This window comes from Anser brachyrhynchus (genome assembly GCF_964034855.1).
Source record: "Anser brachyrhynchus genome assembly, chromosome: 6".
Taxonomy (NCBI): domain Eukaryota; kingdom Metazoa; phylum Chordata; class Aves; order Anseriformes; family Anatidae; genus Anser; species Anser brachyrhynchus.
Window position 1 is genome coordinate 32,048,289 of NC_137700.1, and position 27,593 is coordinate 32,075,881.

At 45.4% G+C, this 27,593-nt stretch overlaps 1 protein-coding gene and 1 long non-coding RNA gene across 10 annotated transcripts in view; both read left to right on the forward strand.

The window, feature by feature from the left end:
* NEURL1 (neuralized E3 ubiquitin protein ligase 1) overlaps window positions 1–27,593 on the forward strand; it is a 159,484-nt gene that overhangs the window by 93,678 nt on the left and 38,213 nt on the right. The window lies entirely within an intron of this gene.
* Window positions 7–26,569, forward strand: LOC308197415. The gene is made up of 2 exons (XR_013952913.1): window positions 7–24,757; window positions 25,790–26,569. It is a non-coding gene; the product is annotated as an uncharacterized lncRNA (long non-coding RNA).

Below are 27,593 nucleotides of genomic sequence, written 5' to 3' on the forward strand. Positions count from 1 at the left end.
ACTGCGTGAGCTGGGCTCGTGCCCAGGGGCAACATGGAGACATCTCCATTCTTCCTCCAGCATCTCACCACCCCAGTGGGTGTTTGAAGCTTAGCACATAGATACCTCACCAGTGGGAGGGGGGAAAAAACTGTGACAGTGCATCACTAGCAGCCATTTGTAAGTAAGTGGATTCCTCCTCAGAGGTGTCGTGGCAACTACGCTCTATCCGAGCATCTTCTGGAGTGTGGCACATACCTTGCAAAACTTTCTTTTTGTCTGACATGCTTTCCCCATGCTGAAGTGGGGAAATGCGTTTTATGTTTTATGGGTAATTCCTGCCCGGATGGTGCTATTGTGGTTTTCTGGCTGGGTTAGTGGACAGATTTAAAACATGGATATCATCCAGATTACCTGGGAGAAGCTGTGGCTGGTTTTGCCAGGAGGTTGCTTTAACAGAGGAGTTACGTTCATGCTCTGGAGCCAGAGGATTAGAAACGCAGTTGGGGTTGGAGGATGGGGAGTGCTGAGTATCTGTGTCTTCTGCCATCCTCACCTAAAATGGAGGCTGTTGGCACTCCTGAGGACTCGGTCTAACCCCAGGCATGCAGTCTCGGCAAGGTCTGGGGTATGTGAGTTTATACATCTTAAACTGGAAAGAGTCTCCAAGGACCCAACTTAATGGTCTGCTAGGCTGGTGGGGACCAGAGGTGTCAGCATGCAGCCTCCTAGTTGGCTTTGAGGTGTTGCTGGGAGGCAAATCACAGCACTTCACCATGTAACAGCAGCTTCACGGGTGTGGTTTTGACTTCAGAAAAACATTAGATGGTAGCTGCTATCCAGCATGAGCTGAAGTTAGTTAGATGATCCTGCTAGATTGAGGGAGATCCTGGTTTCTTTCTTTCATGCAGCCTGCTAATCTCTTTTAAAACAACAAACCCTCTCACCTTTATGCTGTATATTGGACTTTAAAGAAGCCTCACTTTGACAGTTCTGCATCCTTTCTGCACTGGTACTAAGAAATATGGTGGCAGGGCTGCCCGTAGCAACCTACACAGCCTGGAAGAGGCATGTTGGTTGAGGACATGAAGAAATGGGACTGTCGTCTTGTTGCAAAAACTACTGGCCCCAGATTGCACAAGGCAGAGGAATGTAGGGATTTCTCGACAGCTTTTTGCTTCCTTTTAGGAGTAGAAAGATTTATCTTTTGTTGTGAATCAGCTTGAGTCAGAGCCACTAGGCAACCATTCTTAGGCCAAGAAGGTGATATTTGAACTGGGATCTAGAATTTGGGCAAATGTCATGTTAAGGATTCAGTTAGGAAGAGCTTACAAATGACTCAAAGTTCTCTGGGCTGCTCTTGCAAGATTTGGCACCTCAGGACTCCTCTGCCTGATTAATGAGGGCCCATAACTCTGGATTATGTGTTTCCTTTCAAAACACCCGAGAAATGATTTCCTATCTGTCATCCACCCCTGCATTGTCCTAGCATCTTCCACATCCCTTTTCACAAGGAAATTGTGACTCTTGCCAGCCACTGTTTTGCCTCTATTTTAACAGGCTCTGAACTCTCACTGCAGCTCTGGTGGGTATAAACTCTCTGAATGAAGCAAGCAGCTTCTGAGTTTACACAGTTGGCGTGGAGCTCAGATACATATTTATAGCATGTTCCAGCAGCCTTCAGCGGGCTTTAGTCCTAGCAACTGTGCCGAAACATCTTAGGCTTGAGTTCTCTCTATCTTCATTCATTGTTACACAGCACTAAAAATCAGAGCACTGAAATCATCAGCTCCGTTGCCTCTGGATCATATAGACATACCCACTGCAAAGCTTTGCACGCGTGTGTTAGTGTAGTAGACCACACATATAGTATGGGACAACTTGCCAAAAACTCCCAGGACTTGACAAATGAATTTCATAGCTTAGCTACAAACATATGGTCAAATTCAGACCGTTATGGCATGCAGGGCATGTGATAGAGGCTGGAGATGCTGGAGTGGTATGCTGAACAGAACAGCCCAGCATTTCAGATTCCAGTTCAATGATTTATTGCCTTCTGTCCCCCTTGATGTGTTCCTTGTTCTTGAGCCTCATTGTTTTCCTAAAGACTGTAGGGTTGCAGTGTCACACTGCACCTCTGCATTGCCTCCATTTGATTTTATGTGTGCTTCACCCAGGAATCTGACCAAAAGCTTTACCATTTGTGGTGGTTGTCTTTCTGTTTATTGCAGAATTATTCCCTCCCCACTCCCAATATGGAACTTTACTTCCAAAATCAGACTTGTCCCAGGGAAAGATGTGCAGCAGTCACTGCAAGATCCCACTCTGCAGGGAAACTCATTTACATCCCCAAAAGTCAACTTCCAAAACTTACTATTTCTCTTATCTGCATTACAATAATAGTCCCAGCCAAAATTAGGGGTGCAGTAAAGCATGGCAATGACCAAGTCCAGTGAGACTGCTCTTGTCTTACAGATTTAATACAGACAAACCTGGGCAAAAGGGGGACCAAAGGCTGTGAGAGGTAAAAGTCTTTGCTGGAGGTTATACAGCAGTGTCATCCACTTCAGGGATGCCATCAGCCTTGTTGTGCTGCCCAGCTCAGCCCTTCTTCACCTCCCTACCAGCATCATGGGTATTGCACAGCATTCGGCATCACTAAATTGTGCCAGTGGATGAAAGAGAAGCAGCTGTTTTGTATCTTAATGTTTAGTTTTGTTGTGCTTACGGCTTTACCCACAGCTTCTTCCCTACTGCTAATTACACACTTAATTGCTGCAGTCAATGCGTAAGTATATGTGACTATCACAGGTGTCCCTGGGTCTGAATGCCCCCGCTGTAGGTTCAGAAGCAGAGTCCTTTAAACAGCTTCTTTGCCTGCTTGATTTTGTTTTGAAACAGGTAAAAATGGTTTGCATGGTTCACTGAATTTCAGCCAAAGGGAGATTAAGGAACTGAATTTGGACCATGTCTTGGTTGTCACTGCTGGAACAAGTCTAAATGAGAGACCAGCTTAAATCTACTTTAAAGGTGGCTTTGGTGATGAGGTTCACCATTCATACGGTCAGTCATGTGGGAGGCTACTCCTTGTTCTCCTCACCTCTACCCACATTATATAGAAGAAAAGTTTTAAATTCACCTGGAAAGCTGGTGCTCCTATGACCACAAGGTCTCGGCTGCTTTCCTGCCACAATGTAAGGGCCCCCACAGGAGAAGTGGTTGCAGTCAAGTGCATGGAGGTTCAGTGCTATAGGGTTCATGAGTTTCAGCCTCGATGCAGGCTTAAGTGACCTGTAAACATACCCTTATACAGTGACACTCTCCTGCCGACATGACCAGCTTGCGGGCAGGATAGTTTACAGCTTTGCTTCCCTTTTTGGGCAGCTAGTTTTGCACAAGTGCACTTTTACATTCCAGGATAATTTAAAGTAATATTTACTAGAAATGTGCCTTAGCCTTATGTTATCACTCCAACATACACACATGCTCATTCACACTTTAAAAAGAGTCCGAGAAAAATGGGATATAAGCAGTCTGCTGCCTCACTGCTATAATAAAGCATTAAAAAAGAGAAGGAAGGGGCCCGCTGTTAACTCCTGGGGTCTTCAGAGCCTTGGAAGAAGGATGGCAGCTCATGGGAACCAAGTGGTGTTGTCTCACATTAGCCTGCTTCTTCCCAGCACTTGGCTAGTGAGCCTGGCATAGGCTAAGAAATGTTCATGTGCTCTTTCTACGGATTCAGTGAAGGACAACAAAGGTAGCAACTTTCCTCAGTGATGCACAAGTTAATAATGTGTGTTTTCAGCATTTTTCTGTACCTATTAGTGGGGAGTTTCATCTTCACCCACTATGTTCTGCCTTTATGAAAATTGCCCCATTTCATTGATGGTACCATCGTGGTGTAGGACCGCAGAACAGTTGAGTTTGGAAGGCACCTGTGGAAATCTTCTAGTACAAGCAGTGTCTCTTCTTTCAAAGCACAACAGATATGCACTAAAAATACAGAAACAGGACTGCAAAGAAATTATAATTTCAGTACATGCCCTACTTTTCCCATATTTCCATGTTGTAACATGAGGAACAACCTATTGGTTTTCCTCTTCATCCCATTTGTTACCAGTGTGGTCAGCAAGCAAACACCTTTCCTGTTTATTTTTTCATTCATGCTCTTCTCCCATCCATCTGTATTGCCTTTCAGGCAGTATTTCAAAGTCAACTTGGTCTTTTACCAGCAATGACTTGGAAAATCATGGGTAATTTTGTTTAGGATGGCACACTGAAAGGCACCTGTTAAAAGCAAAGCTTCACCACCTTTTGTAAATATAAAATAAGTGATAATCTAGTAAGACCTTGTAAACCAGGAAAATTTTTAATGTAATAATTAAATTCTCCTGAAGTAGAGAGTATAAATATATACTTCAATCACAAATATGTATACAGATTCTGTTAGAATTAACTGGCAGTGCTGTATTTTACATTAGATATTTAAGAAATCTTTTCTTTCTCCAGATTTCCTTCCTAGCTTCTTATCACTTAGTGCTTGCAAAGTAACAAAAGTCAAAATGTGAACCACTCGTGCATGGAAATTTACCCATCTTGAGACTCAAGCAGTGCACAGTTGACAAGGAAATTGCGCATTTTGTAGGGAAGGAAGGGAACATGTTTTTCTTTTTTTACCCATGTCAGTTCTTAGGTAAATTGAATCTTGAGCTCCAGGGTACCTTTAGAAGAAACATTAAATAAGTCTCAAATGAGGTGGATTTATGCACAAATTTCAGGTGTGAATGTTATAAGACTGAGGCTAAAACTGATTTATCACACGCATCTGTAATTTTACAATGTGGTTATTACTATTTTATTTTCTACGTGCAAAAACTTATTTTCCATTGCCCATGGTAATCCATTTCTGTTGCTATTCTGAAACATGCAAATAAGCACGCTGATGTGCTGAGAGTGGCTTGCACTAAATGAAATTGGATAATCAAATCTGACTGCGGTGTATTTTTACAGTGCATTGTTGAAAGTGGAAGCTATAAACTATTTACCCTCTCTGTGGAAGTCTGTGACAATCTGATGGAAAAGAATAATATGTGTTTAAACAGAGTCCTACTTAATGAAGGCAAGATATATGCAACCTGCAAACAGTCAGTTGTCATTGTTTTTCCGCATCTCCTAAGGGGAGAGAGAATTTAAATTGCTCATAAAGTTTTATTGTCTGTAGCTGTTGTCTCTATGGCAGCTGCAGGAAGCTCTCTAACATTGCTAAAAATGTGAAAACAGCTTAATAAATAACTCATCTCTTGCTGTTTTAATCAATCCCTGCTTTGCCTTGGCATCTCTGGAGGGATATATTTTTCCAGATGCGATAGGGACCCGAAAGTTACGGCTAACCCAAAGGTATCTGGAGGTTTGTCTGTCCTCCAGGTCTGTCTGTCTTGCTTACGACGATGAGGCTGCTGGGGATGGCCCTTTCAAACAAGCCCAAGCTCATCATGGCTGTGTGAATACAGCGACTTTTTTCCTTCTTGCTTTTGATGGTAAACAGCAGAGAATTTGGGCACATCAGCCTGCGCTGGCATCTCCCCAGGGTCCCGCGTGACATGGCCCCTGCGTGCCGCGCTCCTGCCACGTGCCTTGGCAGCCCCGGGGAGCTCAGGCTCTGTGCTTGGACGGCAACCTCCGAGCGATCTGGGACAGCCAGGCGCCAAGGCAAACACGGCCTCCAAGGGGTCAGCACTTCGGACTTGCCTGGGTCTCGATGAAGTGGTGAATTACATCTGTTTTATCGCCATTGCTCAAGGGTGTACCTGTTGTTTTGGCCCAAACTGCCTCTTCCTTAGCGGGACTGCTCAGGGAGCTAAAACGTTACTAAATGGGAACAGAAAGGACAAAACCTGGCACATAACGGTCTGTTGGTGATATGTACACCACCAGAAATTGTATTCACATTGGTGTAAGGAGAGTCTGCAAGTGAACCTGGGTAGAAATAAATGGGAGAGGGATTAGCCTGGCTATTACTGTCCAGACTGAGAAAAATGAAGACTCTAACAAGACAGCAGGAACAGTGGAAAATAAATTCTGTGCTTTGTCAAGTTCCTTTAGTTCTGCTAAGCTGAAATATTGTTCCTAACACAGGCAAGAAAGGCTATATAATAATATTTTCCATTGTACCCATAAAAGCGCAAGGAAAACTGACAATTTTAAGTGGTGTTTACACCATGGGTATGTGGGTGCTGTAGTCAGATAATGACACTGCAAAGATAAGCTCTTGTGTGTTTTTTTTTGTTCCCCCCCATTTAAAAAAAAAAAAAAAAGAAAGAAAGAAAGACATCTTCACATTAAATATCTGTTTTCATAATTGATTTGGCTATTGCTTTAAGGAGGTAAATAATCTGGTTTTCACTGAGAAGTTCATCTTGCCTTTGCTAAGTGTTGTTATTTTTTAGCAGAAGTATGGAAGCTGTAGTCTGGAAACTGTGATTCCAATTAGAAGTGCTTTGACCTTATTTTACATCCACTAGAGGTATAAACTACTGGAATAATTGAATATATGCAGAATTTATTACGCAGCTCTTGTTCCTTGTAGAAGTTTCCAGAATAGGCAGGGCCTTAGAGAATAAGAACATGCTGTGAATGGAGCAGTGTGTACTCTTGGGAAAGATTTCAAAGAATTACTTACATTAGCAGAGGTTTTAGTATTTTGATTTAAACCATTAGGTTAAAATACTTTATTTTTTTTTTTTAAAGAAAATATATTCTCCTAACTGTTACTTATGTGGCATATAATTGCATTTTCCTTGGTTGGTCTGATGTGGTTTCTATTGTAATTGTGAAAGTGAGAGGAGTCTTTAAAAAGAAAGGTAAAGAGAACGTACTAGTACAGGGAATTAATCTTTGCATCTTTCTTAATACCTTCCTCAAAAATATTCAGCAAAATAGTTTAAACCTCACAAACCCTGTCTTTGAAAGCCGAAAGCTAGCTCCTCTTTGTTCATAAAGCTATAGCTTGACAGAAAGTGTGCATTTTCTCCAGTGAAGGCAGTTGAAACTAGAGGTGAGTTATGTATATAAACTGATAGATGATCTGGTAGAAGAAAAACAATTTATTGAGCTAATCTTGCAATTCCAGCTGTTCCAGCTGAGGAGGCCCTTTCCCCTAAGTCTGTATGACAGATGATGGCTAAACATTGCTTATATGATAAAACTAAACACTGGCTCTGTACTGTATGTCTCCACTGGCATGAGAAAGTACTTCATCATTTCAGCATCTAATTGGTATCGCAGCTGCTGAACATGCAATTCACCGTACAGAGGATGTGATTTTATTATCCCTCTAAGTGTCTGGGTTATTAAAAAAGTTTGACACCTTTAATAAAATTAAATCTCCTTTTCCATCTGTATCAGCAACAGAGCTAAAAATGAGCTTGCATTATAATCCAAAGTTTCCATTTGTTTTCCCAGGTTGTTTAAGCAGAACTGTTGTTATTGGGCTCAGTCTGGAAATCCTTACCCTTAGTCTAATCTGCTCTGTTTTACCAGCCATTTTGACCAGTTTTACCAGCTTGCAGCCACTTTGTGGAGCTGCTCTGGTTTTATGCTGTGAGCAGAACCTCGCCTCTGGGTTTTACTTATTCATCACTTCTCTTTGGCCAAACACCAAGCAACAGAAGCTCCTCCAGACGTTGCCTGGCCTGTCCCAAAGAAAACAAAGGAGTTTTGGACTAAGGGAACCTGTGCTGATTCAAGCCAGGGCTTCTCCTTCCAAGTACCCTTGTCAGGATAAATGAGCCTCCAGGGGGTCTGTGCGAGTGTAACTGTTCACAGGTGTCTGAAAGATGGCAAAAAAGTGATGTCATCTGCTTGTGTAGACCCAGCTCTTACATTAACAACTTGGTTCTGCACCCTCATGTCAAGGGCAAACTGCCCTGATGGCAGGAGGAAGCACTGAGCAGCAAGCTACCCTTCCAACACCAAAGGGCTGATGCAGCAATGCCCAGCTGAGTACACAGTGCCTGGTGCCACAGCATTAAACTCGGTAAACCATGCTCTCAAAGAAACCCTTGCTAAATTATGGTGCTTTCTTCCACCAAAAAGTTATCTGTTAAGTGTGCCTGATACGCATTGCAAGTAACTGGCCTTAGACACCAAGTTCACATTAAATCATCATGCTAATAAGGCTAGATGGGCTAGAATGACCCATTTGTTCACTTATTCCAAAGAAATTAATTGGGATTTCATAGGTATGAACTAAAAAGAGCCTCTCTCTTCAGCAGCTGGATGTGACCCTTTCCTCACGTGTATGCAATGCAATTCATGTGGCTGTGTCTGTACAAACAATACAGTGCAACTTTTGGAGTTGTCTAGATGAAAGATGTATTGAGTCAGATGAAATAATTCCTTAACAGTGAAATTTTCAGTGGTGCTTCCAGGGCAGGCAAATGCAAAGGCAGTGCCAGTGCTCTGGGGCAGGGCCTGGGAGGTCTGGGAGTGTGCATGCAGGACAGATCCCTGTGTTGCCCCAAGCGTGTGTTCTCACTGCAAATCTCCTTTGCTCTGTGCTGAAGACAGAGCCTGGGGCTGGACTGGTCCTTGGTTTTGTACCATTCATGTGTCTGGAGCTTGCTGTGGTCTAGTTCCTACTCCTGGCTTTAGCCTGGGACACATGCTGGGCCACTGAAGGTCCATTGAATCCAGTGTCCTGTCTCTCACAAGGAACAGTATCTCCAGCTCTCCAGGTCCTCTTGGAAAGAAAATTTTGCAGGTACAGGTGACATTTTCTCCTGCCTTCCATGTTTAGTCTAATGTCGAACTTTCTCTAAGATTCTTTACCTGCATCAAATCTACTTCTGATTTCAATGCAGAGGTTACATTAGTTCTGCCTAGGCTGCACGTGATCCTGCAAGGTGCTGTTCTCAGAGGGATGCTGGGCTCCTTTGTCCTGCTCAGACATTTAGGGTAATCTGCACCTTGCATTCTTCTACCACTCTGTTTTTATCAAATTATCATAATATGTTCTTCTGGCACTATTATATGTTTTCAGTATGTTGTGTCATTTGATGAAAATAACATCTCTTTACTAAGGTGTGCTAGGTAAGTGCTTCCTTGTACTGCCATGGGTATTATAGCAGGTTGTTGGCAGAACTATGCAAAATTTATAAAAAGCATTTCCATACACATAGGCTAGAACAGTATGTCCTGTCACTTACAGGTTTTGATTCTGTTGCATCAGTATCGTTTTGATCTTAAAGGGCTTTGCTATAATATTTCAAAAGAAATTCCCGTTCCATCTGCTCCTATTAGAGTTTGAAATTAAACTTACTTGGAACTGGTAATTTTTTAGTCTGTAGCTAGAGTTAAGTCTGATAAATCAGATTGTCGGCCACTGAATCAAGCCTTGTGCCATTGGCTGTTGCTGGTGAGTTTAAGAAGATGAAAATCTCTTGTGATGCATCTGGCCACTGGTGTGACCCTTCACAGACAATTAATTCTCTTCAGGGAAAAAAAAATGTTTAATTGCTCTATCTTCTTTTAAGAGGATAAAGACCGCTCTAGGGAAAAAGCCCTTAGAATCCAGTAATCCTATTGCCATGCTGGTACCATGCCAATAAACACTGTGCATCTTGCATGGAGAGAACTGAAGCCCCTGAAATCTTTAATGCAGAGCGTCCTGCCTTTCTCTGCACACTCTGGTCTGGAGGACCTCAGCACCATGATCTCAGCTTACCTGATCTGGGATTCTGATGATGATTTGATCAATGTATTTGTATAGACTTTTACATTTTCTCCTCATTCTGTAGTGGCGTTTACCTGGTTGTTTTTCTTTGATTTCCTCAGCATTTGTAGGTAGCAACCATCATCCTCCTGAGCCTTTCGCAGGCGTCGTCAGACTGCTCTGTTATCCCAGCATGATTTGAGTGAAAGCATCTTTTTGACAAGAACACCAGTCCTGTTGCTTTCTGTTCCTATTTCTAGCCTGGTTGGTTCTAACTAGATCTTATTCAATGACTCCATACACTGGAGTGTGCTCCTGCCTGAGATGAGCCTTGGTGCTGCATTTGTCAAAACACTTTTTATCGCTCCATTCCTAACACGGTAGAGGCTGTAGGTCTTGACTGTAACACTGCCTGGCCAGGTGGAAGGAAATTGGCCTCATGCTGAAGGTCGGTGCTAGAAACAGTTGGAAAGAAAACTGGACTGATGGAGAATTTCACTGTGGAGCTGCAGGGACTGGCATTTTCAGCTCAGCCTAATTGGCTTACTCAAGAGAAATACATAAATAATTTGTTCATAGGCCATAATCACTATTATGACTATTCGTATTATAATTTCTAGTGCTTCAGTTTTGAATGTGCGACTGAAAAGGTAAATGCTCCATGTGAAACGGATGAGCTCCAAAGAGCCTAAATAACAATCAAATGGCGAGGCAGAGTGCTCTGTGTTGGCAGGCTAATGGATGAAAGCTGATGGAGTAGAAATTCAAGAGGGAAGTAAAATAGCAGGTTTTAAACGTGTGCAGTTCCCAACCCATTCTCATTTGCTCAGAAGACTGCATAGGCTGCAGGACCTGAATTCAACAGGATCGTTGAATTCTTTCCCACCTTTTACACATATGTGTCTGTGTCCAGCGTGCCAGAAATTAAGTATATGCTTGAGTAAGTCTGTTAATTCACATTCCTAAAGATAGCTATGTGCTTAAGAGCCCTGCTGGATCTTTTTCTTCGCCATCTGCTTGTTACCAGGTTCTGTGCAGGGTTTGCTAGGTTAAAACCAGTGATCTGTGGTTAATCAGTAATCAATGGTTATACAGGGATCAGGCTCTGTGCTTAATGGTTTCTCTGGCCTGAGAAGTAAAGACTCTTTCAGGAGGAAAGAGGTGAGCATGAGTGGGGGAGGCTGGGACGTACTGCGGCAGCTTGAGAAGAGGTGGAGAGGTTGCCTCCCAGTAATGCTTGCTGTTCTTGGAAAACATGGCTAGCTTCTGTGCAGGAAGGTTTAGACGGGGTCTAGAAGCAGGAGGAGGGCAAGAAGATAAAAGCATGGAAACAGGGTGAACTGCTGGCTGGAAGCAGGGGAGGAAGGGCAGGCTTGGCAAAGCAGGATCAGGATATATTGGCAAGGAAGGGAAGAACAGCTCCATGACCAGGATACCATCCCTGTCTTGCCTGGTTTCCTCACTGGTGTGAAGTTACATGTGTAAATTGCTGTCTTGCTTTGACTTTGTGATGGCAATTTATAACCCGAAGGCTTTTTTTTCTTCTTTTTTTAGTTTCTTTTTCTTTTTTTTCCTCCTTTTTCTCAACAGCTTATTTGCTCTGGGGTGTTAGGAGTGTTTCAGCCATTTTGCATGGGCCACTTTGGATGCCTGGCATGTTCCTTGCAGATAAGTCAGCTCTTTTATCGAGTCAAGTACATACTACTGACACACTCCCTATTAAAGGGATCATTAAGAGACAGGATTAAAACAACCCATGGGGAAATATCTGAGTCAGATGTTTCTTACATCCCAAATTAGATTGGTGGCTTTCTGTTCTGCTCTTGATAGTACCTATTCCTCTTTGTGCAAAAACCCTCTTTATCATCTAGTTAATTTATTATAGAAGTCTTCTGCTAGTGAACATTGACAGATCTATCAAGGGGGTGTTTTAAATGAAGGCGAGTAGTCTCTGTGAGGAGATAGTAGAATCTTTTATTGGTCAGTAGTTTGCAATGGGGATTTCATGCTCCTCAGGCTTTGTCTGTGGAATTTGCTGCCAGATGAACTCCTGTCTATCAAGCTGCACTTTAGAGTCTAATCTTCTACTTAGCAGCATCTCTACAGCAATCAGTCAAGGAGAAAAACAACAAAAACCTCTAAGATATGTGTACTGACTTCAGTGCTTTTCTGCAGAGGGTTCCAAATGGGAACACTGGAAAATTAATGCAAATCAATTGCAAGCATGACTTTATAAAGAACTAGTTATGTCTACCTGCATCATTTCTATAGGCAAGTGGTTGGAGTTCAAATAGCCTGATTTGACATAGTTAGATTCAGAGTGAGCTCAGCTGATGTTTGATTAACTTTAAAAGTTTTGCGGCAACTACAGAAGCAAGGAAAAAAAATCCCGGCCCATCTTTGAGACTGGCATGAGCATAAATGACACCACTGGACAAACCATGGCAGCAATTTCTGCCTGGCTTTAACAGAAGGATGAAAACCAGTGGTGAATGACAGCAGCTTCTCAAAGTGTCCCAGGAAGACAACTTTTTCACCCCTGAAAACTTCCACTATTCGGGCATAAGCATTGTCTGAGACATATTTGCAGCCACCAGTGCCAGATGCTCACAAATGCTCTCCCCTCCTGAGGGTATTCCTGTTGGCGGCTACTTGACCAAGCTATTATTTTATGGTATACGTAGTTTCTTTTTATCTTTTCTCACTGTCAGTCTCTCCAGCCCAGTAATCATGTTTTCTTCTTTGCCACAGCCTCCATATCCTGCTGTCATTCTAAAAATCCTTCAACGATGTTAAATCTTTTCCAGTTATATGACGAGAATTAATTCATTCTGACACAGCCATGAAAATCTGATTCAATTCCTTTTTTTGGTATCTCAGTCACAGTCCTTGATCACAAATCAGCATGAGTCAGAATTTCCCAGGTTATTATTTCCTCAGAAAGGCTGATTGCAAGCCTGTCTCCATATTTAATATCCTTTTTTCTGACTCCTGCAGAGCCAAGCCATCGAGGGTGCAGCAATTTTGTTTTGAGATCTGCCTGTTGTTTTGTTATTTAATGTCACAGGTGGAAAACAAGGTAAGAAAAACGAATATCCCAGACCAGTTTTAGTGTTGCAGCTTCCCACCATCAGGTAGCTGGGTCCACGTTTGCTCTCCAGCATGACGATGAGTACAGAAACTAGTAGGATTTATTTCTCTGGAGACTTAGAAACCTTGGGTCGCAACTGGGAAGGAAGCATGTCTTTATCAGCTCTTGCAAGGACATGCAAATTTAGTAATGATGGGTTTTCAAAGCAGCTGTATCATGCTGGGATCATCTGCTGAAATGTGCTGTTCTGAAACACCTCAGATTGGTTTTGAATCCTTTCGGGTTCAGCTCTTTAAATGAGTAGCTTATCTGGAGTTACTAAAAGTAGGCCAGAACAGAAAATATGTGGGAAACACTCTCTTTATCTTTGGGGTTTTTACAATTTATTCTCTCCAATGCACGTATGTCTCTCAAATATTTAATCCTTGAGCCCAGGACCATGTTGGCCGCCCACTGGCGGTGTGGACAGCTGGCAGTCTGCTCCGCGTCGGGCTGTGCTGTGGCCAGGAGGTGTTTGGAGGTGTGACACTTCCCTGTCGCTGCCTCTGGAGGCAAATGTGAGGAAATCCTGCTTCCACTTGCCTTTGGAGCTCTCCTGGTGCTTGCTGACCACGGAGCAGCAGCCAAAGGGCAGCAGGAAGGGGCAGGCCCCGCTTCTCGCCGCTCACAGGAGGTGAAACCCCTGGGCCTGCCCTGTGGGTTTGTGACGGTGCAAATTCAGTGCCTGGCTTGAGCACTGAGGAACTGTTTCCACGTTCTCCATTGATTGCTACAGTTCCATTTTGTGATTCTCTTGGGGTGATTCTCTTGGGGATTGTCTTTTGTGATTCTTCAAATGGGGTAGTAGTAGCTTTAATACCCAGTTGGGTGTTTTGCTTGTTTCCTAGCAAGCTCTAGTTATTGTTCTGTTTTGTTTTGTTTTCCCACATTAAAAGAGGTGAGAAAAATGCACAAAGTCAGGATAATTATTTTCATGAGGGAAGAATGTTTTTTAGGATTTAATTGTTCAGCAACCAAGCAACACAGGAAAGCCTTTACACTCTGGTGTAAGTATATCAGATTGACAACTAATATTAACAGTAAGGGACAAAAAGCCATCCTTAATTTCAGTGGTAAAGGATTCAGCTCTCAGTTCAGGTTTCTAACCTTCCTGGGACAAACTTTGTATGTGTCTACTTGCTGCAGAGCGGCAATGACGCTTTTCTTCCTTGCAGGGGACTGTGGGTTTCCACTCTTCCGAATTACTTCTTCTGAATTACTGGTCCCTTCATGTGTCAAAGGCACTGCTGTGGTGCTCCTACCCTGCGAGGCACAGCAGTTATTAACACTTAGCCGAGTGAACTCTATTTCCCCTAAAATTTCCAAACAATTCTGGGCATTATTGATGAGGATAATTAGGATAAGATGCTGGTATGCACAGAAAGGGTGGCCTTTCTGAGGCTCATCTATTATTAATCATCCATGTAATTTTCCTTAAGTGACAAGGTGTGATTGCTTTTTTAAGGCCCAATTGCGTCTTTAGGCTAGAAGCAGAGATGAGACCCTCTAGCCTGCATTATTGTGAATTACCCACTTGGGAAATGAGAGCGCTGTGGTTGGAGATACTGCCTGGGAGCATGCTTGTGACACGGAGAGACAAGCAGATGCTGAATAAGCAAGAAATTAATTCTTCCTTGCCACATAAGAGACCAGTTTGTTTTTACTGGACCTTTGCCGGCATACGGGCTGCAATATGGTACCACCGTGTGCTGTCACACTTAACCTTTGGGTATGGCAGAAAGCAGCCCGTGGTGGGGGCAAAAAGCCTGCCCTGGTTGCAGTGTCTGCTGGGCTGGCTCACAGCTTGGATGGGGTATGGGAGGAGTGCGGGGCTGAGATATCAGCAATACATTAAAATGTTGGAAAACAACTCTTTACGGATGAAACAAATGTTATACTCTGATTTAATACAATACAGTAATTGTGCTTCTAATGAAGAGCAAGTCAGTATACTCTTCATTAAAAACAAAAAGTGATAGAATAATAAACAGAACCTTATTAAGCTCAAGGAAGCATAAATCGCTTGTAATTCAAAAGCATTATAAAAAAATGATTACAGTTCACTGCTGAACTCTGTATCACAGCCTGTGAAAGTTTTTTTTATGTTTTGCTTTGCTTTGAAAATGGCATTTTTCTTAATCAAAGTTGTTGCAATTAGAGGGAGCAGTAATGATGCAGAAGATAGCTGGATGGTGTTGCCTTTTGAGGATCTTCACACCATTTTTTTAGTGTGAAAAGTGATGCTCGGTGTTGGCAGAGAAGCTCCCGTGGCTCAGCATTGCAGCAACTGGAAATGTTGTGTTTTGCAATACACCCCTCTTCCCCCAAACCTACCATGCTGTTGAATTCCATCCACTTAAAACAGAGCCTATGTTTAACAATAATTTAAATCATTATCCTGCCTGTCAGCTCGGAGTTAAGGGGCTACGCAACTGCGATTCTCTGTTTAGAAACTGCCTGGAATAATAACTTTCAGATGTCTCAAATATGCACCACTTATCTATAACATCTAAATACAAATGTCTCCCCGCTGAGCGAGCCCGACACTGTTTACCTATCGTGTCCAAACCATTCCAGTGGGCTTGCTTGGCGCGTAGCGGAAAGCCCTACATCCGCAACTCCTCCAGCGCCGTCAGTGTAATGTTTTTCAACTCCTCCTCACCTTTGGGTAATGGTGAAGACAGAAACAGCCTAAGCCTGGGGCTGACAAGTGAAGAATGTCCCTGCGCACGCAGCCCCCCCTCTGCCCGCCCCCATGCGAAGGGTAAAAGTGCACGGCAAGCCAGCGCCACGCTCGTGCAAATGGGATGATGCTTGCACCGCTGGGTCCCTGCCAGCCTGCTGTGAGATGATCCAAATGCTGAATCCCACATGCCCCCAGCGTGCTGGGGCTGGGCACAGGGGAGGCTGTCGCCGGCTTGGTGGCCCCGGGCGCTTTCTCTGCCCGCAGAGCTTGGTGGGATGTGTCAGGTCTCATTGAACGTGAGGCTCACACTTGGCTCCTGCTGTGCGCTCCCAGCAGCAACAGCGTGCTCAACCCATGCGGGGCTGTGGTGTGGGGCTGCCTTTGGGGCTTGCAGGCATCCTCGCTGCTGCTCCGTGGGTAATCAGAGCTGGGAAAGTCCTCCTCTCCTCTTTACGTCTGGCCTGTGTCTCCTGAGGGGGAGTCTCTGTGACTTTGGGGGCTCTGCCCAAGGTGTGGAGTGTCACATGCCACCCGTACGTGGAAGGAGAGGAGCTTCATCCCCAAAACTGAAATTAGATGCCAAACCACATGTATTGATGCTCTGCAGCCTGATGGGTTATGCTGCGAGCCCCCAGATTTCCTAATGCATCCCTTGGAGTCCCACCCAGTGCTCTGCCTTTGTTTCTCTTGGGCACCCTTATCTGGTGTGCACTGCCCTGATGCAGCCACAGAAGGTTAAATAAGGCGAAACAAAAGTATTTAATGCATCTTTGCAACATCTTTCATCCCTAGGTGAAATCTGAGTCACAGCTCACATGCCACGAGCCAAAACATATCAGATCTCTGCAAGTGTTGACAGTTCTACCTGCAGTGACTTGGCTGCATAAGGCAGTTATCCCTTTGCTCTCAGTTAACACCTGGATTACCTGTGATCTGGGCCTCTGCAGCGCTGCTGCTTTCCTTGTATCACACAACAACAGGTTGTTTGAAATGTAGGTGTTCTAGGCATTTAAAATTGCTGTTATTTTTAGTTTTTATAGAACGTGTGAAAGCCGTACTGTTAACATGGGCTGGACATGGTACCAAATCATTTTACATGGATGCGATTATGGAAGCAAGGTTTTCCCCATTTGGTTTTGGTGGCAGCTACCATGTGTGTCCCCTCCACAGCTACCCGGGGCTGCCACAAAGGAGCACTGCTGATCTTCCGCCTCTGCGGCCTGGTTTAGCCCACTACTGCATTTTTAAGACTATGTATAATTGGTGAAGCGTGCACAGCATTGGTTAAGCTCAGAATATGGTTTCTTCTTCCCTTTTCTTTTTTTAATGCAGGCTTCCTTGTAGGGATGTGGCTTGGAAAGGAGTCCGTTGTAGCTTGCTCTCAGCCCGCTCAGGAAACCAGCCCAGTTGGGCTCAGCTTTCTTCATGCAGCAAGCCTGCCTCTGTGCACACCAGTGTCCAGTTTACTTGCTTGAAATGCCCAGACTGTGTTTTCATTCCCCATGAAGCATTCATCAGCTGGCGTGCATTAGGCCTGTTTTTCCTGGCAGGGTGTTTCTGGACAGAAGCATGCGGAGGCGCGTGGCTCAGGCGCCCGCTCAGCTTGCCCGAGCTGCCCGTCCCATGGCCAGCCCCACACGGCGTGCTCGGGGAGCAGATCTATGGGGCAGCTGCACTCAGGAGGCTCTGCCACGTTCCCTCCGCCCATCCTCACGCTTTGTGTGGTCACAGGCTCCATCATCATAAGCCTGTCCCCACCCACCCAGGTGCCAGAGCAGCTGGGGATGGGGACGAGAACAGCATGGAGGACCCATGGCCCCTCCAGGTACCTGAGTTGCTTTCATGCTGTTTGTTGCTCTAAATTTGTGCTGGATGTTTGCTGCCTGGGCAGAGAGAAACCTGTATCTAGGATGCCGGCGTCTCAGGTATCTTCAGCAAGAGATGACTGGTGATGTGGCCGTTCCTAAGTGGCATCCCGAGGTGACATGACTGAATGACTGACAGACGGCGTCGGCTTGCACAAGAAGCACTGCTGGCCAGAAAGAGTTAAGCAGCTGGTGTGGACCTGAGTGATCAGGTACACCCAGTCTCCACAAGGAGCTGGGGCTAGTTTCATTTATTGTTGGTGGGAATTGTTTGCTGTAATAAACTAGAAGTACGCAGTTGAAATGAGTTTCAGCTCCTCCACAGCCCCCAGCACTCTCTGATCTGGTGTTTTGATTACCTGAGCCCATTTTAAATGCTAGCTCAAGCGTCAAGCCATTGCATTTCCGTTTTGTTGTTGAAGGCAAACAATTTTAATAGCTGTTATTTATCAGGATTAGGCCCTGCTGCACTCGTTTGGATAACATACAAGCTAAGTGCAATGTGGGCCCTAATGAGCCTAACTGGGAATGTCCAGAGGCACCAAAAATCTTTTTTTCAGCACCTCTGCATTTCTGGTAGAAACAGGGAGAAGTCTTTTATTCCACCATAAATGTTTCTTGGGATGGCCCCTGCTGAGGTGGAGGGCCCAGGCCAGGTCCCCGGCCAGCGCACAGCCAGGTTTCAGACACTGGTTTGCCAGTGGCTTCAAGGCCTGGTGATGCACATGTGTTTCCTCCCTTGTCATATCTTCATGCAGACATAGAGAAGTTTTACTTGCATTGTCCAGTTTGCACTGGGAAGAAGTTAGAAAATTTATGTTCTTCAAAAACAAGAGAAAAAAATAATAGAAATGGAGTAGATCACAGTTGCTGCCATGCTGTTGCTGCTGATGGGTTTTTCCCTATCCATGTTTCTCTGGAAAATGTTGGAGAGCTCCTGAGAAAGGGTCAGTCACCCCAACAGGCTTGCTGCAGAGGTGGGAATGGGTCAAGGGTGATGCTGGCTGCCTTCAGTTTAATCACTGAGATCTGAAAGTGGGAGCTGGAAATCCCATAAGAATCTGGTTTCCCTAAGTACTTTGACCCTTTGGATTGGCTGTGGAGGCTCCTGGGACAGGAAAATTTATGTAAGACATTTTGCAGTGTCATCTTTTTTCTTGGTTTTTAGGAAATGATGAGGCTGGATGGAATTCAGAGGGGTGAAGGGGATGGTTCTCTTGTGTTTAATAACTGCGGCTGCTTGTTCCCAAGGAGTGCCGGTTGCTTTACAAGGGGAGGCAGGATGGTGTCTGCTTTCTATCTGCTAGGACAGTAACCATTTTATTCACAGAACTGTCTGAATAAAGATAAATTACAGAATCTTGTAGAAATCTTGATGGTGAGACAGCCTTCTCACTAACTGGAAATAACTTTTTTTTTTGAGCTCCTCTTTATAACTATTTAGAGCTCTGGTTATAAAAGAACCAACAACCCTCCCTCCTTTTCCCTTCCCCCCACCCCCCTACCCCCCCAATAATCACACAACCAAACGACAGAAAACAAAACAGACTGCACGGAGACCAGAAATCTTCCAGACTTCCAACGTTTTCATGAAAAGCAGGGGGAGAGTAATCCATTAAATTGTTCGCACTTTTTCAGTTGTCTAGACAGTGCTATACTGAAATAACAGAATGTGTCTCGCTGAAAAAGGAAATTCACTTAGGACCGCAGATCACATGCAGACAGCAGGGAGAAATTGTTGAAAAGCTTAGGGGAGCAGTGACAGCAAGCTGTCCACCTGGGCATTGCATCTTGGAAGAAGGGCTGCAGCTTGAAGTGGCTCAGAAGCATCCTTCTGAAAAATAGAGCGTTACACATACTGAAAGTTGAGTAAAACTGCGAAGGAAGGAATTTAGCTCTTACAGGTTATGTATTCACAGTACTTGACAGGTCTGAGTAAAGGAGAAGAGTGAATTTGTTGTTGTTTCTGTTGTCATGGGAGTGTTCCTCTGGCCCTGCGCTTCTCTGCATTGCACAACAAGCCCAGGATGCAGCTTCTGTGTAGGGGAAAGTGTGGCAATTCCCTTGAAAACCAGAATACTTCTTGATGTGTTCGGTTATTTTAGTGGAATTACAGAATGCAGAGCTACTTTGTATTGGCTTGTTCCCACAACAGTTATTCAGGGTTTGCTCCTCCATGCTTGGTCTCCAGCACAGAGCAGATACTGACTGCTTTATGGAGCAGAGCTGAATTTCAATCTAAATTTAGGAGGCTCCCATGCCCAGACTAACAGTCTTGACAGATACAAAAGAGCTTTCTTCTTTGTCCTTGTTACCAGGACAATTTCCTCAGATACGCTTTTATTAAGGTATGGCACAGCTATGTTTCAGAAAGCAATGCTCCAAGTATACTGAAATGTTTCTGTATTTTTCTATATGGGCTGAAGCATGGACATGGCGATTTGGAAAAACTGCCCCATCTTACTGCATGTGAAGCCTGAAAAGAGCTTATGGCATGGTGCACAACAAAACCAAAGACAGAGTTCCTTCCTCTGATCTTGGTAGCAGATGAGTAATCAGAAGCCCAAGTGTCTCCTTTCTGTCTGTCAGCATCATCTTAACTGATCTGAAATGTATTTAAGCCAGTGCTCTGCCCAAGCTGCGCATTGTGCTTCTCTCAGGAGATACCTCTGTGTGTGCAGACCAAAAGCAGAGACTCAGATCTGAAAAACTGACTCATCAGACGTGAAATCTCTGACGATTTTCCTTAGATACTGGATAGAGGTGACAAATATGACCAAAGCAGAGGGCTGGGGAGGGAGACCTGATCCCAGGTGTCCTCCAAGGAGCAGGAGCACGGCAGAAAGCCTCCTGCAGCTGACAGGGAAGGCTCAGCCGCACAGAAGGCTGCTGAACCACGTGGTGGTAACAGCAAGGACGGGAGGGATTGTATACTTCTCTCACACCAGTCTACAACAGATTTATTTAAAGTCTCTCGGGCTGTGTTTCCCACTTAAAACTGCACAGATTTCCAAGAGAAGTTCAGCTGCTGGCCATCTGCTCACCAAAGAAACACTTAAAAGGGCCCCTTCTCCCTTTTAACACCTAAGAAGTTTCAACATTTAACAAGGCACCGCTGGACCTGTAATCGCAGGCCCTGGGACCTCCCTCCCTGCAGACCTGCTGGGGACATTCAGAGCATCACGAGCTGCTTGCAGGAGGACTTGAGTCACAGGTCACGGAGGTGGAATGGCATCCCTCTGTGGGGCAGACGGGACAGGAGTAGAAGCTAGGGAGCCTGACTTTCTGTCTTGTTCTCGAGCTCATTACAGCACAGCCTGTTCACAGCTGCAGTGACAAGTGGGGACTGCAGTGGGAGAGTGGAGGTAGGGAAGCTTTGGGCAGGGCTGGCAGCATGATGGGTGAGAGGTGGGAGAAGGGGCAGATGGACGTGGGTGTGGAGGGGAGGGAATCTTAATGGTGAAAACAGAGGTGGAAACCCCACCGAAACAGGTCAGTACAGAAAATAGTATTTTCGCTCTGTTTGGAGAATCCATAAATTATTTCAGAACGCGCTCAGGATTTAACCAGGCCAGTGTTTCTAATCTGAAATCCTGTCCTCTAACATGGTGCTGGCTGTTAGCACTTTCCAATCTATTGTGTAAATAGATTGTATTTTAACATTTTGTCAAACAGCTTCCCAGGAAAAGCCCCATTCCTCCAGTGCTTCCCCAGGGTCCCATTGTCCCCTGCTGGTGTCGGGATCTGATTTTTCCTTCCTGTTTCACGTGAATGTGCAGAGCTTTGACAATTGCACTGTGTACTCTGGAAACATGAATGCCTTCCAAAGCTCGAAGGAGCCTTTTGGATTTTGAGACTGACCTTTGATTTCCAGTGACAGCCAGGATGGATTTCTGCAATTTTTCATGTTGCCCAGGGGCTGACATTGACTAATAGGACTGGATATTCAGCAGGAGTGGTAGGAAAGTCTCGGTGATGAGATTTATTCATGCCGTCCATGCACGCTTTCAAAATTGTAGGGCTGAATTCATGTTTGGGGTGAGTGGAGCAGTGTTACAACAGGGGTGAATTTAGACCATCACTCCTGAAAGCACAGAGCTGCTCTTTCATTCAACCCCACCCCAGATCTGTCTGATCAACAGCAAGCAGTCTGTGCTGCCTCAAGGATTTCAGTAACTACACACAAAAATCACATGCTTTTCTGTTGAAGAACAACAGCAAGTATTTGCCTTTCATTTATCTTTCTTAAGAAAACAGAGTGATTCTGCCTAATTTTACTGGAATAGTCCCTTGCTGGATGGAAAATACTAGCTATACACAAATATGTAGCAGGACGTAGCTCACTGTGTTTGAGAAAGGTTTCTACAGAGCCTCTGCACTGACTGCACAGGGGACACGCGGGGGAGACAACTCACAGGAACCAAGGGCATTGGAGAGGCTATTTTGCTTCTGGTTATGGTTTTACTGCCAGCTGGGGTCACTACCAGCACGTTCACCACCCACTCCCTTCTGCCTCGACCCCTCAAAGAGCATCATGGCTGAGCTCAGGCTTGGCCATGCCACCAACAGGGAGGGTGCCAAGGGCGCGTGGTGGGGGACTCAGCGGGGAGGGGGGAATTTGGGTCCAGTTTCATCTTTCCTAGTGGGGCAGATGGGGAATGCAGGGGTTAGGAAAGGGATTTTTTTTTTTCTCGCTTGTTTCTTTTTTCTCTGTAATTAGTCAAAGATCTCTGAGGGTATTTCTAATTGTAGATAAATGAAGAAAACCCTCGTTGGAAGCTTGGCCACAGAGCACCGGTGATACAGTAGTACCTGGTTACACTGGTGCTCCTATTTTACAATTCTTCACTCAGATCTCTAGCTGTCCGTGAGTATAATTTCACACAATTAAAACAAAACTGACTTTAATAATTGATTGATTCCTCCCTCTCTTCCATGTCTGCAGCAGGGAGGATGAGTGGAACATTTTTCCTCCTGTTTGCTAGTTAAACTTTGCAGTGAACCAGCAACGGTTAAAATTAGGGGAGAGTTTGTTTTTTATTTTTATGTAAGTGAAGGATGTGGAAACAGTCCACCTTTGCCTCAGATTTTGTACAAGGCTATTGTTATTTTTTTTTCCAAAGCATAAATTTTGGATCAGGCTTGATCTGGCAACATTGGTTTTAGTCAAGGATTGCTTTCAGCCAGCCACTTATCCTCGTGGGCACTGAGCTGGATTTTACAGAAGTTGAAAACTGCATCTGCATCACCTTAAATGCTCTCTCCACCCCTCATGGGCCCTAATGCGACCACAGCTCATCCCTGGCATGGCAGCTGATGGCATCCTCACCCCAGCAGCCAGCTCATAAGCTCAGCAGTCTGTCCCATGAGGGTGACTACTAAAGGATCAGCACGCATTTACTTGGCTTTTTTTAAAGTGCTCTCTTCTGCCCCGTTGATCAGAATTTGGCCCTGGTTCAGGCAAAACACGAAGCAGCCCCTTTCCCAGCATCCAAACCAATGTGAGAATTTGAAGCTGATGTCAAAATAAAGATTTTCAGCTCACGATTCATTTGGGCATAAACATGCTCTGTCTAAAGAAAGATCTTCAGAGAATTCATCTGCTGAATTCTTCACCTCTGAAGGACCCCAAATATAGTGCTGTACACCATGTGCCTCTTCTTGTGGGTGAGATATTAAGAGCTTATTTATTTATTAGAAAGTGGTTTACAATGTAAGTAAATTAGTGAGTTCCAAGTCTCTCTCCCAGCTGCCAGATGTTGGGAGGATGTTTATGGCCACTGTAAATAATTTCTTAGCTTAATACAAATACATTTTTAGAAATCAAGGGCCGATGGCTGGCCGTTTATGGTGTGGTTGAGGATTTATCAGTTCCTCAGTATATGAGAAAGAAAACAAACAGGATATGAGATATTTAAAAATTCATAGGAAAGAAAAACCCCAAAGGTGTTCTTCATTCATGGTGCTGGGGGCTCAGGTCTGCGCTGATTTTGCTGAGCTCTCTCGAGTCTTATTAAGTCAGGGAGATCAGAAATGCTCAGCATCATTCAGGACCTCGCCCAAGCACTTTGGAGGCTGTGAAGGCTGGAACTTAGTAGTGCAGAGAGGTTTCCCTTGTGCCAAATGTGTAGTTGCAGATCACTTCCTGCAGCTGAGTGACCTTTGCTAAGGTCAGGTTTAAATGAGGGAGATCAGGTGCATTGGAGCCAGCAGGGCAACAAGGTGGGCAAGCACAAGGAATGGGCTTTATGTTGTGGCTAAAGGTAATGAGGACTGAGCAGCACCTGTGGCTACTAGCGGGGGGGGGGGTGACTCAGGAGGGAAACCTGCTTTCCAGACACAAATAGGACACGGAATTAAAATGGAGCTGGAGGAATTTCTTTTTCAAGGCACGTGTGCAGTGAGGAATTAGAAACCGGCGATGTGATGTCAGGGTGCACGTGGGACGCTCGGTATGTTTTTTTTTGTGAAAAGTCTCTGTGCCTCAGGGAGGAATGGGAAGAAATGAAGGATTACGGATGCTTCATTTGAGTGCTAGGTCTATTTTCAGCCTTGATGGGGATGGCAGCAGAAGGCCTGCAAATATCAGCAGAAGCTGTGGGCTGCTTCTGCCAGCGTGCGTTGTAGTAGCTGCACATTCCTGCCCCATAGCAACATATTTTCAGTGTAAAATATCAGAAACAGCTGAATAGTTGTGAGCACCTTCACTCCATGTGCATGGGAGAAATCCATTGCTGCTGAGCCAATCCTCTGGACTGCCCAAGCTTTGAATTTAGCTGCACAGCTCACTTGTATCCGTCCCTTGAATCGTTCCCATCCTGCTGATTTCTGAGGCTGGCAATATGTGGATTTGTGATGGCTTTGGGACACGTGGCAGGTACAGCCAGCAGTGGCGGGGCATCCTCTGAGCAAGCACGGAGCTGCTGTCGAAGGAGTCATCTCCAGAGGCTCTGCTTCCAGCCACCCATGGAGCAGGAGCACTCAGCAGGATGGCAAAGGCACAGAGACAGTGACAGCATTGAAAACACCCATGCTGAATGACTGGGAGTGCTGGGGAATGAGGCTGCTGACCTGGAAAACAAGCCGGGATGAAGAAATGTCAGATTTCTGGAGAGAAGAGGGTTTCCCGGAGGGCTGAGAGGTGGAGAAAATAGACTCTGAAGGTTACTTGGGATGGCTGATTTCAAATGGACTGTGAAGCATGTTGTAGCACTGGTGCCTCTGGGAAGGGCCACACCGACACCCTGCTGCAGCTGGAACTCATCTTCCAAACCTGGGCACTGGGGCATGGTCAGCAGGAGGCGGGGGTGTAGAGGTGACCTCCTCGAGACAGAGCTGGAGGACGGTGCCTTCTAATCGGCAGCTTTTGGAGGTCCTCTCACCAGGTTAGCATACACGCAGACAGCGTGAAGCAAGCACAAGCCACAGCTCTCTGAGCTGCAAGGTTTGATGTGTCAGAGAGCGTGGAGGAGCAGGCTGGGTGAACCTCGCCTCTCTGGGAGGAATGGAGGGGCTTGGGATGCCCCATGGTGGCCGCCGCCAAGCCGGCAGGTGGAGGCAACTTCTGTTCTCTGGCGCTGGCAATCTGGCCCACCCCTAGTAACGCCTTTATAGCATGTAGGAAGAAAGGAAGGGAAGGCTGCAGTAACTTGGAGTCTACTTAAGCCGTAGGTTTCTAAGCCCCCTCCCCAGGCCGGCACCAAGGTCGGTGCCTGTGCACCACTGCGCCCTAGCGGAGCGCGGGGAGGACGCCTGCTCAGCTCCGGGATGGAGCCCGCGGCCTTGCGTGGGGAGGCCGCGGGCCGGGCCCTGCCATGGCTGGGCAGTCACAGGTGGCTGCCAGGACACTGCAGTAAAACCGCGGGGGGATGCAGAGCTGTTATGGGGTTTAATGGGGAGAATAAAGGCCCGACAGGGTGCAGCTCGCTGTCCCTCCTCGACCCTCTTTTCCCTGTGCTGTGTTTATCGTGCCCTCTCGCTGTGTTATGTCTAATTTGGGCCGCAAGCTCCCCTGGGATGGGACCTGCCATTTTTAACTGCCAGGCGCAAAGCACACCTAAGCCACCTTATAAATAATATTTCTGTGCTCAGGGAAACTTGACACGAGGACGTAAAGGGGTAGCTATGGCAACGGCTGTCCGTGTGTTTTGTCTCTCCTGTAAAGAGCAAAGCGGGGCCGGTAGCAAGGCTCCAGCCTAAGCGGAGCAGGGCACGCATGGCGTGGCGGGCCCGGCCCGCACGCATCCTGGGCCTTCTCCTGAGAGAAATTCGTGGCACTCTTCTTTTTTAATGCTTATTTTGGTAGGGAAAAGAGTCATAGAATAGAAATCCAGCCTGTAGTAACCCTTTCTTCTTTGATTTAGATGTTAGGGTAATGCTAGATTTAAGCACATCATCTGTTTTTTCCTCTCTTCCAGCTTTTAGAAATGTATGGATTTTAGCTATGTGCATTCCCTGTGCCATCCTTTGGCAGTCAAGAATGGATGCAAACATGAATTATCCAGACTTTTGCTCTGATGACTGAACTGTGTCAGTGCTGGGTAACAAAGAACATTTTCCCAGTTGAAAATGGAAAAAAAACAAGCACACATTTTAAAAGTCAGTGCTATTATAGCACCTGGAATGGTTGGAGTGCACTGAGCAGAGTGGTGAGAGGAACCATTTTTCTCTGATAACTAGCTCTGGGATCCATCCCAGATTCCTCAGACTTAACAAGACACCACTGGCGCTGGCGAAGACATTTCAGTCAAGCCCAGCAATTTTTATTATTATGTAGCAAGGATTTGATAGTCCCCTACAACAGTTCAGAGTACATGCAGAGAAGTTCACAATAACATTGTCACCAAATACTGCTTTAAAGTTTGCCGCAGAAGCTGTAGAGAAATTTAGTCTATTAATGGGATGAAAAATCCTTGCATCCCTGTACTGGTTACCATCTCCTTAGCCCATATAGATCTCAGCCGGGTACTTGTCTGTGGTATTGCTGTATTGACTCTTTTGTTGCTGACTATACTCAGTTCAGTCTAATCTCCAAAACAAGGCTTGTTCATGACATTCTGGAGCTAAATATCACCCTTTATAAACCATCAAAAAATAGAGGGTCGATTAACAATTTCCCAAATTAGAGACGTACAGCATCATGGAATAACCAAAGGTAACAATAAAGATGTAGGAGTTTAACAGTTTGAAACCTAAAAGTGCACGAATGAACACTGGTGCGCAGTCCTAGGCAAACAGCTGCAAAAACAATGCATTAGCAGCAGGTAAGGAAAAGGCTTAGAGCATACGTCAGTCAGAGAGGGTGACCTTCGGCATCAGCTGAAATGTTAAATCCTAGTGAAAATGCATTGACAGCACAATGGGGCATCATGTGGCAAAAGGCAGCTGCTGAGAAATGACAGAGGAAGATACCTGCCATGGTCATTTAACGAGAGGTCAGAAAGGAAAGGAAAAGCACCCTGTAGAAATGGAAGAGAGCCAAAAAAAAAAAATCACTGCATTTTTAGGTGCCTGTGTCTTAACTACCCCTGGCCCCTCCTTGACAGGTCCCAGGGATCAGTTATCACACAAACCAGTTGTAAAGTCAGGTGTCTCTCCAGTGCTATGTTTATAGCTGGTGCTGTGAAATGGCCCCAGGAGGGTTTTTTCCCCTACGTCTATGCATGACTCAAATCTGACAGTCCAGCACAGGACTGTTGGAGTCATCCGAGGCTGGCTCCAACCCCAGGATCCCAGCAGGGCCAGGGGTTTTTAAGCTTATAGCACCAGGTGGGGAAGGGAGGAGGAAGAGGAAGAAAAGCAGTGCTGTAGGAAGTTGGGATGTGGAGAGAGCAGAAACCTTTGGCACCCGAGTCCTCAGGCCCCCTTTCTCAAGGGGCTGAGGAGGGTTTGTCTGCTGGGCCTGCAGCTGAATTCAGCATCAGGCAGCTTACGTCAGATGGACTCTGTTCTCCGCGCGAATCCCTTGGCTTCAGCAAGGTCACACTGCCCTGATTGACAGCCAGACTGCGGCCCTCTGGCTTAGTCTTATTTATACTTTCAACTTGCAGCTTCAGAAAAGCCTCCTGTTGTTCTGTCTGAGCCTCCTGAGGCCACGTCCTATCATCTGTGCATTTAAATCAGCTTTACTGATAGCCAAGGTGTTGAAGCTTTCCCTGGGGTAAGTGAGAGCAGAATTCACCTCTGCTTGTTCAGGAGTTAGGTGAGACTTTGGTAACAAGA